This window comes from Schistocerca nitens, chromosome 12, assembly GCF_023898315.1.
Source record: "Schistocerca nitens isolate TAMUIC-IGC-003100 chromosome 12, iqSchNite1.1, whole genome shotgun sequence".
NCBI classification, from domain to species: domain Eukaryota; kingdom Metazoa; phylum Arthropoda; class Insecta; order Orthoptera; family Acrididae; genus Schistocerca; species Schistocerca nitens.
The window spans coordinates 166205879-166219742 of NC_064625.1; positions in this window are offsets into that span (position 1 = coordinate 166205879).

Consider the following 13864-nt stretch of genomic DNA (forward strand, 5'->3'; position numbering starts at 1 on the left):
CCCGTATATTTATGGAACAATCAGCACGCTGGGAAAAGCTCTAAACCCACAGCATCCACATCATTAAGACTGAAGACCACGCCCCTTATATTTACTTTGCTTTAGTTGTTTATAGTGAGGGGTGGGATTGGGAGGAGGAAGGAGTAAAGTTATATTGGATTACCCGCAGTTACCTGCAGGCAGGGAGGTGGAAAATCACGTACATACTGCCTACTCGACTAGAACCATCTTCTTCAGGGTGTGCGGTCTTCACCCTGGTTGGTAGAGTCCCTGCAGGATGTCCCTGCACTGCCTCCATTCATCTCTTTGACGATATGTTGGTAATTCTTCTCTTCTTTTTCGTGTCTTCTCGTTGGCCCTTTTCAGGATATATATTGGCTTCTGGGTTGCCCGCGTGTGCGGGCAACGGTGCTTGTCCGTGGACAGGCCGTCTTCAGTGCTCCCGGCGCGGACGGCGTTGGGAGCGTCTTATTTCGACGGCTGTTGAACAGCCGCCGGTGAGGCCATCATCACTGTTTCGGCCACTCTCTGCAGCGTGTCGGCAAGGTGAGTTACCTTGTCGATTGCCGCAGAGAGTGCCGAAATTGCTGCGGCCAGCCCTCCTTCCAGCGCTGCTGTTGTGGCGCCTTGGCTGGCTGCTGCTGTGTGGCGTGGGGCGACAGGCGCGTTGCCGCGCCTTTCGCCTCCCGCCGTTGCGTTGTCTTCTTTGCGCACCTTCCCTTGGATTTGGAAGGCACGCTGGTCGTCAGGTGTGCGTTCACGCGCACGTTTTCTGACGCGGGTGCGCCAGCTTCTGCTGCCCCCTTCAGTGGAGGCGGAGATAGCAGCGTTGGCTGCCGGCGTCGGCCTTGCGTGTGCCGGCCGCCTCGCCGGTTTTGCGCCTGGGCGCGGACGGCGGAGGGAGCGGTCGGCAGTCGTCACCTGCTGCCCCTTCTGGCGAGCTATTGCGGCTTTGAAGACTTCGCAGCCGCGGTAGCTCGCTACGTGTGGGCCGCTGCAGTTTGCACACTTGGGAGCGTGCGACCTCGGTAGCGGACACAGTCTGCTGGCATGGGCCCCGGCACACTTCACGCACTTCTCGGGGAAGGAGCAGTGGCGAGCCACATGCCCCATCCCCTGGCAGCGGAAGCATTGCACCAGGCCCCTCTTCTGCTTTAGGTTTTCGACGGTGACCTTGGTATTGGCCACCCTCGTCACCTGGTAGAGCCGCCTGTTTTCTGGTGTATCGGTGGCGATAACCAGAAGTGACGGCGACTCCTTGTGGCTGACGTGCGACTTCACGCGTGTCACGTTGCGCACGCTGAAGTCGAGGTCTGTCAGCTCCTCTCGTAGCAGCTCCGGTTGAGCTGCCATCGGTAGTCCCTTGAAGACTATCTTCAATAGTCGCTCGGGGACGGCGGCGTGTGTGAACCAGTGGAGGCCCTGGTTTGACGCCTCGCTCGTCACCCGGATGTAGTCTTCGGTGTTGGCGACTTGTAGCCGCACGAGGTTCCCTGCCGCAGCTCGCAAGGTGAAGTCGGCAGTCGTCCACTGCCTCACGAGCTGCAGGAACCCTTTATAGTCTTCTGCCACCTCGAAGACTATGGGCGGCGGCCTCCGGTGCGACCGTCCGGTGGTGGGGACGGCTTCTTCATCATCTTCATCGTTCAGGCGGCCTGCTTGGGCAGCGGCCGTGGGCGCCGACTGCTCGGGGGTAGCCTGCTCGGTCTTCTCTTCGACCGCAAGTGCCTTAAAACGGTTTGCGGTCGATGTGGGCGGCGGTGAGGGCGTCGTCCGTGGTCTGGCCGCACGTCTCGACGTGACGGTCGTCCATGTCGATCCAGCACCGCTATCGTCTGGTAGGGCGCGCCGTCTGCCCCCGTTAGTTGAGACAGCAAGCTGCCTCCTCTTCTTTGGCGTCTTTTTGGCGCCGGTTGCTGCGGTGGTGTAGGACCGCTTGCGCCGCTCGCCCGCCGGGCGTTGCTGCGCGCTGGCCTTTGTTCTCCGCGCCCTCTCGTCGGCCGGTAGTGCGCCGTGCACTACGATATCGTCTTCGCCGGATTCGTCATCCATGTGGTAGTCCGTGGACGGTGGCCGGGTCATCCTAGGCGGCGGGTCAGACGGGGCCGCCGGGGGAGCACGCTCCTCCGGACGGCGGTCTGCCACACCAACATCTCCAGTCGTCTTATTTGGGGGGCCGGATGGGGCCGTCGACTGAGCGGGCTCGGCCGAACGGCGATCCGCCACACCCATAGCTCTGCTCAACGATCCTCGGAACTCCGGGCGTGCCCACGACATCTCTGCGCGCTGCCGGAGCGACGACTGACGGTGACATACTGCCTACAAGGTGATTGTTCTTGTTTATCTAACAAGCTTGTTCATACAATATGTGAGCGCAGTCTTACTAGCTAGTGCTTTTATCAGACTCTAGCTCACTACACTTAATGCCATACGATAGACAGGTTTGTCTCTTTTTCTATTCCAACTACTAGTATTTTCACAAAGGCAGTTATTTTTTTTATCTAAAAGCTTTTCTCAGGTCCCTGAATAACATTCGTGCACACCACGCCCATAGTCGCAATGTAATACGCCTTGGCGCGCACAGATGGCACTGCTGCTTTCGCATATCTGCAGTGGCGTAGCTCGCTCTGTGCTTTCTGCGTTGCTAGCCAACGCCCACCCCGTCTCGAGGTGTGTTTACACGGGCGAAATTTTTCAGCAACGTATGGCCGCAAGAGTTGCTGCAATAAACGGCAATATTTCGGGATGACTGGCAATATCGCTAATTGAACAAGTTGTTGCAAGTAGTCCGAAGTATGTTATCATGATTGTCCCCATAAAAATATGTTTTGACAGTTTGCTCTACTTTTTTAACTCACTGTCATTAGCAGTAACAATTTTCATTTGCCTTTCCTTTAAAAGGAAATCACTAATGGTAATCAGCAGTTTTTATTCCAAACGCTGACCGTTGTACTTAAGTGGTCTGAATATCAATAATCTGGAATTACTGCAACACAGTGATTCTTAGAGGCATTTCCGTCATGTGAAACATCTTTAACAAAACTTTCTACGTCACTACTACTACTACTGAGACTGTGGATTGTATAAACACTTCGTCCAATTTTCGAAACATACCAAACACGTCAGAAAATACGTGATATTCTGTAGATCTTTCTCTAATAATAGACTTATTAAGCGAAGTAGCTTATATCATAATACCTGTCAGCTGTTTCTGATTATCCATTCCAGTCCAGAACATTAGTAAATATCCCCCTCCTCCGGAAATGTGAAATATAATGTCAATAGACTTTGTGCTATTGGTAAATTCAGTCTGCTGAAAAGAATGGATATAAAAATATATAGCTGTTTGTAAACTGCTGCAGCTGGATATGAACTTCTCGATAGAAGCATATAAAGCTCCGCTACTTAAAGATAAAATTGAGCTCCACATTAATGAAGGAAAACCAGCATCCTCGATGGTGCGAACATCGGTGATAAACACGAGATTTACACCAATTTATCTGTGCAGCCCCCTACATCCAGAAACTAACAGTATTAGTCAGTGAAGGTAATAAGAACTAGAACATTCTCGTCATAAAAAAATTAGTTGCAATTCGGGAAGAATATAAACTTAACTACGTTTACAGTTAAAGGGTATATTTTCGAGGACTTTATTGTAAAGTGAACTGTAGGTCCAAAAAACTGCATAAGGAGCTTCGGTACTTGGGCGCATTCTGAAGATTGTGTTTACTTTCACAAGATTAAAAACTTAAATAATTAACAATTTTCAATCATTTGTGGAATGAATTAAACAGTTTTTTGCCCTACAAGATGAATGAAAGATTTCGTTGTATGCCTCCAGGAAGCACTATATCAGCACAAAGATACGCTGCCCACATACACAACTTACAATGTGCCAAGAGAGCATAATTTCGTTGACTAAATGTTGACCTGGTCAATTTTAGGACTGCTAGAGAGTCATGCCAGGCAACAGTCATTGCAACATTACAGCATACTCAATGGTGCCAACACACCGTAATTTCATTCACAAAATTGCGCTCTGGTCAGTGTAATCGCTCCTAGTGCACAGGCTACACTCGTTGCAATATCTCAACATACTGAGCGAGTTGACGCAATTTCTATTCTTTGAAATTATTTATAGAGGGGGAAGAGGAGCGTGAAGGAACAGAGGTATTCAGGAATCCCTGTTAAGTTGTAAGCAGGAATAATACAGGAAAAATTTACATGTTTGCATCAACATACATTAGGCGACCTTGTTCACACAGTATGTGTGAACGCATTATTACTAACTGATATCTTTTTCCAGAATGTAGCTCGCTACAAGCTCTGCCATACAACAGACATTTTGTTTATGTCTCTGTTGCAGCTACTGCTGCTTCAGAAACGCATTTTTTTAATATATAATCTTTTGTTTATGGTGTATACGCCCTGGGACACCCGTCAATGTTGAAGGCGCTACAGTCTGGAACCGCGCGACCGCTACGGTCGCAGGTTCGAATCCTGCCTCGGGCATGGATGTGTGTGATGTCCTTAGGTTAGTTAGGTTTAAGTAGTTCTAAGTTCTAGGGGACTGCTGACCTTAGAAGTTAAGTCCCATAGTGCTCAGAGCCATTTTTGAACACCCGTCAATATCCTGGGAATTTTCTCATCCGGGAGAAAACTAGGAAAACAATGGGATTTTTATAACTTTGACTGGTAACAACTGATACTCTTTAAAAGCATATTACTGTTTTCAGCTACTGGAGAATAATACTTCAGCAATGAAACAGAAACAAGAGGTAAAACGTAAATAAATAAAACTTACGTTGGAAAGGAAATGCGCCATTTACAACAACAAAATATACTGGACATACAAACGCCAGCCAACAACAAAATGTGTCAAAGGCTTTATAACGAAGACCATGTAATACTTCATAACAACAAACTACATCCGACGTGTGTGATGTTACAACTGTATTGTAAACAAGTGCATTAAAAGTTCTAACATCTTCAAATGATTTAGGAGCACAAAAGTGAATAATTTCAGTATAACTGAGAAATCTACATCTTTTGGATACATAACATACATGCATGTAATCATTTTATCACCACCCCATACCCTCCTCTTACATTTTTTCTTCAGCATTTACCCAAACATAGTGCAAAGACATGTCAGTATATTGTTGAACATGTGACAAAAATCAGTTTCATTTAATGCAAATATGAAGATGCATTTTTTTAAGAAAAATGTTGCTTAAATTGATCCAACTTAATGGCCTTTCTCAAATTTGGGTACTTAATCAATCTGAACTTCTTTATTACCATGTGTTCTTTCATCCCCTACTTCTGTAACTGCACTACCATATCCTTTATATATGTATTTATAAATGTATTTAACACTTTAAACTGTCGTGCAAACTTCAACATTCTAATGGCAATCAAATTTAGGAAGTATGGATTGTATGGTACAAAATAACGGTTGTCAAGTGATTGTCCTCAAACATTAATGCTAATACCACTAAGACACCCTCTGTACAATGGATATTGGATATATTTTGTCACCAATGGCTCAATTAATTCAATTATTTTAGCCTTGAATACTTGCACAATAATTTTTCATGTGATTTGATAAAAACATATAAGAAATTTTTTGTGCATTTGCCATCTCTCATACACACAGGAGTTTGATTAAGTGCACCATATGGTTGATGCAGCAAATCTTTTGCAACATACACACATAGTTTACAGTGTGTTTGAATATCAGGAATTTCTACACGTAGGACTTCATCAATATCACAAATGTTTACTATTTGATAGATTTCACTTAAAATGATTAAAACATGGGCAAGAAGCAACCCTCTCTCTTTTAAATTAAGTAGTGTAAATGGGAAAACATTTTTGTGTCAGGAGGTAAACAAAGTTGTAAATGAAATACGAGCACGCAGCAGCCTTGTCTTAAGACAGACCCACAGAGCATGACTGTACACCCCCTTTTTTTAGAGAAAACATTACAGACGAATGAAAGTTAGAAACCACATTAAGTGGAATCTGTAGCAGTCCAATTCATCCAGATAATTGTGCAACCGTAGATCATGCAGTGAAAATAAATGAATACAGAAGGTTCTGTGAAAGTTGAATACCATTATGTAGCAGTGACAGTTTCCTCCTCCTTCATGTAAATGTACAATCTCTTAGGTGTAAAATCAATGAATTACAATACTGGCTCAATAAATCAACTGCTGTGTTCTATCCATCAATGAACACTGGATGAAAGACACTGAAATAGACTTGTGTGTTCCTCTTCGATATTCGTTAGTTACAAGCTACTGCAGAAAAAGTATTACACATGGTGGGGTCTTAATATATGTCAAAAGTAACCTTGAATTGCATTACTCAGTTATAGACCTTAGTAGAATATGCCTTGAAGCTACAATAGAAGTAGCTGGTGTGCTAATGCACGATCAGAAATCCGTAATTGTCTCAATCTATCGAATCCCAGGCTCTAATGAGATAATATTAATAGAAAAAATCAATACTTTAACATTGCTGTTGTCAAAATATAAACAGCATAGAATTGTAATTGTAGGTGATATTACCATAGATATAAGGGCAAAGAGAAAAAATGTAATTCATATGATTAACTCTCTGAAGTCATTAAACTATTACTGTCTCAATGAAAAACCCACTAGACTGAACACATGCCTTGATAACATAATTAGAAATGTACAAAGAGACTCCATATAATGTGATCTAATAGAATTAGGAATATCAGATCATGCAGGGCTATGGCTTCAAATAGAAATCTATGAAAGTATATGCTTTCTGAAGTCTCACCCCCCAGTTTTCTTCTTTAAACAGTGAGTTCCATGACTATACAACAAGACAGAGTAATGATATTCACAGAGAAGAGCATAAGAAAGCCCAGTACAACAAGAGTGCAATATACCACCCGAAAATTCTCTATAGTGATCTTCCCTTAAAAATTAAAAGGATTCAGAAGCTGAGCAGTTTTAAAAGTGAACTCAAAAGAATGTTAATTAGTAATAGTTTTTACAGTGTTAGTGAATACATGAAATCTTCAGAAAGATTTGCAATATCATTCAGGTTTAGTAGTAAACAATAATGTAAGTTGATATAAATTTCTGACCTGCTTTTTCTTACAAAATAACCTCCTACCTTAAATATGTACATACATTTCAACAATGCTCTGCACAAATAATTTTTGTGAATGATGTAAAAGGCTGAAATCATCTCTAATTGAAAGGCAATAGCATGTATATTGCAACACAGTCATTTTATTTCTAGTAGCGGATATATCTGATGTGTTATGGAACAAATTAGCATGCCATTCAGTGTCTCCATTAGAAGATAATTGATCTAGTGAGGAATCTAAAACCAAGTGTTTTGGACAACACCGGTGTTTAAGAAAAACACACTGCATTTCCTTCAAATATTTCCAGCAGTCACATCTGTTTGAATTGTCTTGTTGTAAAGCTAGATGTATAATTTTTTAGTAACTATAGTAACCATACAAATTTCTCTATTTACATTCTCCACTCTTGCGTAAAAATCTTTTATCACAGTGAAAGAATGCACAACATTCAACAGGAATTTTAGTATTACATTGTTATCAGTATAGCATGACTGATGATTCTTCATTCAGCCTATAGCAAAGAGCAGCATTGATGTCATAAAAATATAATTGTGTATAAGATGGTGAATGATCATACATAGAAGTCTTTGGAACTGACATATGATAAAAAATATCATGAATATTAAAGTGATACAATCCCTATAAAGCTGTGTGTGAAGTTTTGGCCTCAGAAATGACCATAGCAAATGCTGCATTATGCTGCAAATGCTGAATTATGGAAATAATTCTTTGATTTCTCTTGAATTCTTGGATCGTTTGACATGCATCCTCGATAAAGTGCATAGAAAAATGCCTTCTAGGCATATCCTAAAAGAAATATAGTTTGTGTATAGCAGTGAAGTCAGAAGTCATAGTTATTTAAAATTAAATAATTAAAAATTGCAAACTTCATTCAGACTATCTGGTAACATCAGCAAATGACCACAAAATTACTCTTACAGGAAAGTAAGTGAAACAATAATGCCAATATACAATGTTATTTAGTCTTCATTACTGTGATATTTTGATTTCCACTGCTAGCATCATTAACCCAGCAGTGCTTGCATTGTAGCTGCCTGGTATGCCTGTGTTACTATAAATGAACCACATGAACATGAAGGTCCCTAGAATGCAATCTCACAAGACATTGTTACTTTTGTGTGTCATTTTTACTATAGTACCTGATTGGTACACAGGGGGCAGCACTTCAACTATTGCTGTTCACATATTGGAGATTTTACTGAGTCATACAGAAGGTGTCATCAGAGTTATGTATATGAAAGCATCTATTTCCCAAAGGCTACCTCACATATGTTTTTTTTGTTTATTTTTTTGTGCACATTTATGGAAAAGTACCTTTCCAGTTATTTAGGATTCATTGACCACCTTGTATAATTAATATTAAAAATTGATACTTTAGTTCCTATGTGCACGTATTAACATTATGATACTGTGATGCAAACTCGCCCATGAGAACCTACAGGGTACTTTCCCTTGATGTAGAACCAATACAAGTAAAGGAAAAAATTAGAAAATTGTTAATTTGTAGTTATAACATACGAAAAAAAATTCTTTTGCCTTTGGTTGTTTGATTTCAAACTTAAAATTAAAACATTCATGAAAGTCTTGAAATCCATGGTAGCAATATCTAGCCAGTATGAATGTTGAAAACAAGCAAAAATCGTTGAGATCCTCTATTCCGAGAATGAATTGGCTGTCTGTATACATAATTAAGTTTGTACAGAACCCTCAGTGTATAGGTCCTAAGCACACAATTTATTATTCTGTAAGCAGACAATACACAACACTTACATGTCCTCTACCACGATCAGATATAGAAAGATAAGTGAGAGCATAAATGACAAATGGAGCTAAAACACAATCTTGACAAACAAAATAATTTAGTGAATCATTATTTTTCACACATTCGGTTATGATTAAAAAATAATGGTACAATGTGTTGCGATGCCTTTTGGTTGAAGCAAGAGCAGGTAAGAGATCACGGCTTGAAGTGAAGGCCTCAACTGAAGTAGTTTCTGCAGCTGCACTCTCTCAGAACAGAGCTGAACTATTAAAAGGAAAACTTGAGAGATAGTGTTTGGGTTAAAACCTAATGTTAAAATTGCAGGCTGTATGGAAGTAGATTTTTCGTTTTTACATCTACCAGAACAGCTGAAAAATTCATAGTGGATCATAAATTAGTGTTGGGAATTTTAATAGGCTACACCGAAGTTAGTCACTGAGAACTGATTAAGTACAAACTTATTGTTGCCTGATGCATTGATATTGTGGAAGAAGTGGTCAGGTGTATTGATTCTAGAGGACTGTTATACAGGAGGTGAACATTTTAGTGATTCTGAGTGAAAATGCATAGAGAATTCGTCTGTAAATGAACAAATGATCCTTACCAGATAAGACAGATGGAGGACATCAGAAAAGTTCAATGAAGGAGAGCTGATTCTGTGTTATAATCTGGAGGACAGCATGTCATGGGTATGATATGTGATTATAGATGGCAATAATTTAAACAAAGGCATTCTTTGTTGCAGTGTGGTGGTATCTTTTCATAAAATTTAAATCTCCAACATTCTACCCTGAATGCAAAAGTATTTTGTTGGGACCCACCACATGGAAAGCTTGTATGGAAAGGTTTGTGTGTGCATTTTTTGCATGGTGTTCGAAATTAGAATGGTAGAGAAACAGTATGAAAGTGATATGATGAAACCTTTGCTGGACATTTAATTGTGATTTTAGGAAGAACTCCGCTAATAGCTATTTAAATTGTTGTTTATTAAAACACAACCGTTTTTGCAGCCTAAAGGCACATTAATAGTTGCAACCTACATGATAAGGATCAAACTACAGTGTCACGACATTTTATGGATTTTAAAATTAATACAGGAATGTAAAATATACATACAGTATTGAAAGATCATAGGCATACTGTAATATAATGTGGTGTGAAATGTTTATGGTGAAGTCTGGGGTGAGTATCATAGTTTAACACAAGGGGAAGAAAGTTCAGTCACTATCTTATTATTTCATACCATATTCAACAACACATTACCAACATTTAACTAATACTCCACCAGTTTTATATGTACTGCCATAGATTTATTTTGATGTTACTGCATCATCACATGGATATCAAGTAATGGTAAAAATAAGTTTTAGTAGTTCTTGTTTACAAAGGCTTTATTATTTTTCAAGCAAGATGTTTGGCAGTGAATGTTCATCATAGAACTTACATCTTCCAGTTATAAATAAACACATTGTCAGACTACATGTTGTTGATGCAAAATTCGGCCTAAGACCGAAGTATGGCCATGTACAAATTGCCTCTCCTTATATGGTTTTAAACAATTACTGTCATTGTTACTTATTGAATTTTGCATAGAAACAATTAAAGTTTTTACATACATCTTCCCAAATTACATAGAAATTTACATAGAATAAAAGTTAATAAATCCATATAAAGACAGGGAAGAATGTTTTTCTTAAGACTATAAATTACATTTTAACACTGCAGCAATATATTTCATTAATTAACATATAGTAATTAATTGACTGAAAGAAAAATCATGGTAGCATTTTCAGGTGTACAGAGTGATTAGTTCAATCGAATGAAAGGCCTAGATGCAAGTAATTATTTTTGTATGAGTAAAATTTATATTTCTATATGGCTGTAATTAGCAGTTCCAATTAAAACATAAGTGTGATAGATTTTGACTGAAAAATCATTGTATCATATTTTTGTTAAGGATTCTATTAATTTCTGGCTTCAAAACATAAAAATAGCTGTCTCTCTATGACTTGGGAATATCGGAACTATAATCATCAATTACTCCATAATTACAATAGCAAAATCATTCCTACCATGTGCCTCTAGATTGTATTGTGTGCAAATTATGATGTTGCATCAGTTTTTAATCAAACATGTTTCCTTCATTTCATTTACTGGTGAGACCCAATGTAAACAATATCAAAACAACAGTTTAAAGTAGTGCAACATACTAATATTATATATATACCCTCTTCAGTAGAGCGGAGATGAAATTGGAATAGGAGATAAGGTCGTAGGTGTTGTGGTATTACAATACCGTTTGTTCATAGTCAAAACTTGGTATTCAGTGAATATTGTCAGTACTATGGCAAGCAAGTGTAATGAAGATGTGCTCCATTCTTTAAAATATGCCTGCATCTAAAAAGAAAAATAGAATAATATTTTAACTGAGGGGGCACTAAAAGTTTTTAAAAAGGGGCCAGACTGGGGATAAAAAATGTCACTCCTATTACGAATAGTCACAGCCCTCAGGGAAGTATCAGGTGATAGTGTCTTACTGGTGTGACCGCAGCACTGCTCGGCACTGGCCAAAGTGAAAGTGGCCTGTATGAACGACGAAGAGAGACTAGCTGGCTGGTGCAATGGCAGCTATTCATGTGGACACTGTGACACCATAAACTCGTTACTAGAAGTTCTGGGTCGCTGCTACCTTTACAAGTGAGAATAATTGGGGATTTTATTACTAGGAGCGAAGGGTATTTGTATGGTCTTTTAATGTTGAATATATTTTAGACATTACTTCATTAATTCTAATATCCCCAAAATGTGGTGACCCTACTTTGCATTGTACCATGTAGGTTGCACCCTTGATCTGGATTTAGTCCACAAAGCTGATTGTGGTTTAATAAACAACAGTTTTACCAGCTGTTAGCAGAGTTCTTTCTAACATCATGCCTTTCAACAGCGTTGATTGCATGGAATATAAAATAGTTTGTGACTTATGTGTGAATTACAGAGTAGTCATGGAGATGTAATAGAAGACAAGGTAATCAAAGGAGGTTCAAGGAGTCATAAACAAGAACAAAAATGCGAGTTCAGAAGGTCAGCTAGAGATCCTACAGTGCCTGATAGATTCCGTAATTATGTCACCAAGGAAAAATCCTTGACAGTACCAGGAATCAAACCTGTATCCCCGCTCCCCCCACGGCAGTCTTCCACAAGAGCCACTCAGCTACAGAGGCTGACTAAACCCTATAAACAGAAATTAAATATCAGTGTTATTGTAATTAAAGAATGGCTTTAAGTGGCCAAGATGCCATTATCGGAAATCATTTAGTTTGAATGAGGTCATCTAATAGGGCTACAAGAAGCTTTATGGTCCTTATGCAATACTGCACAAAGACTTAAGGCAGGAATGTAGCCACTGTAAATGATTGCTGGCACCAGTGGTCACGAGAAGGTGTGGTTGCAATAAGATCGAGCTCCTAATGCCCACACGACACTGTGAGAGGGAAGACAGACGTGTTCAGCATGTGACTCTGTCACATTGTACTGCATCTGCAGCAGCAATTTGGCAGATTACTTCAAGGACAGCTCACTGCCAAAAGCGATGTAGTGTGTGTTCCTCTAACACCAAACCATCACCATTTGTGACTTCAATGGTATCATGGGAGAGCCTCGCTGGAGGGCAGAGTGGAGGTCTGTTGTGTTTCCTGATGAAAACTGTTTCTGCCTCAGTGCCAGTGACGGCCGTGTGTTAGTTAGGAGGCGTGCAGCTGAAGGCCTGCAACCAACCTGTCTGCGTGCTACTCTCACTGGATGTACACCTGGAGTTATGGTCTGGAGTGCAATTTCATACGACAGCAGGACCACTATTGTGGCTATCCCACACACTGTGACTGCAAATTCCTATGTCAATCTGGTGATTTGACACATTGTGCTGCCATTCATGAACAGTATCTCAGGGGATGTTTCCCAACAGCACAAAGATCACTCACATACTGCTTTTGTAACCCAACATACTCTATGGAGTGTGGACATGTTGCCAGGGTCTCCTCAATCATTACATATGTCTTCAACGGAGCATATATGGGTCATCAATAGATGACAACACTACTGTCATCCACAAACAGCATTAACCATCCCTGTACTGACATACCAAGTGCAACAAGCGTGGAAGTCTATCCCACCCGGCACATACATAGGGAGAAATTATCATCATGATAAGAGAAATCATAGCTCACACAGAAAGATTTAAATGTTCGTTTTTCTCGTGTGCCATTAGAGAGTTGAACAATAGAGAAAGAGCTTGAAGAGGGTTTGATTAACCCTCTGCCATGCACTTAATTGTGAATCGCACAGTAATTGTGTAGACGTGAAGGTCAGTTTCTATTAGTATTTTCCATTCTTTTGTAAATAATTCATGATAGTATTGTGCAACCATGACTTATCAAAGTGACGGTTTGATAATATTCACACTTATCAGCACATGCAGAGAACTGGAATTACTTTTTTCCGAATTCTGAAGGTATTTTGCCTGTCATATATCTTCCTCGACAGGTGGAATAGTTTTGTCATGATGGGCTCTCTGAAGATATCAAGAGCGCTAAGGGAATGTCGTTTACTCTGTGGCCCTTGTTTCAGTGGCTTGTCACATTCTCCTCATAGTAACCTATCTCCCATCTCATCTTAATTTTCTTCCCCCTTCTCCATTGGTTTACTTGCAAAGGTAAGCCTGAACGGAGGTAGATCACACTGTCCAATAACCCAGATCTGCAGTTCATAGTAGGGCCCATGCCTCCTGCCTTGCCGCCTTCACTTCCTGTCACATGGGGCAACTGAATTGTTTGACACTGCCCCATCGATGCACCTCACAGTCTGACTGTTAACGACAACCTGTCTCCGAGTCATTACTCACCTCATGATTACCGACATTAATTCTGCCTCAGATGCCTACTAGCAGAATCACT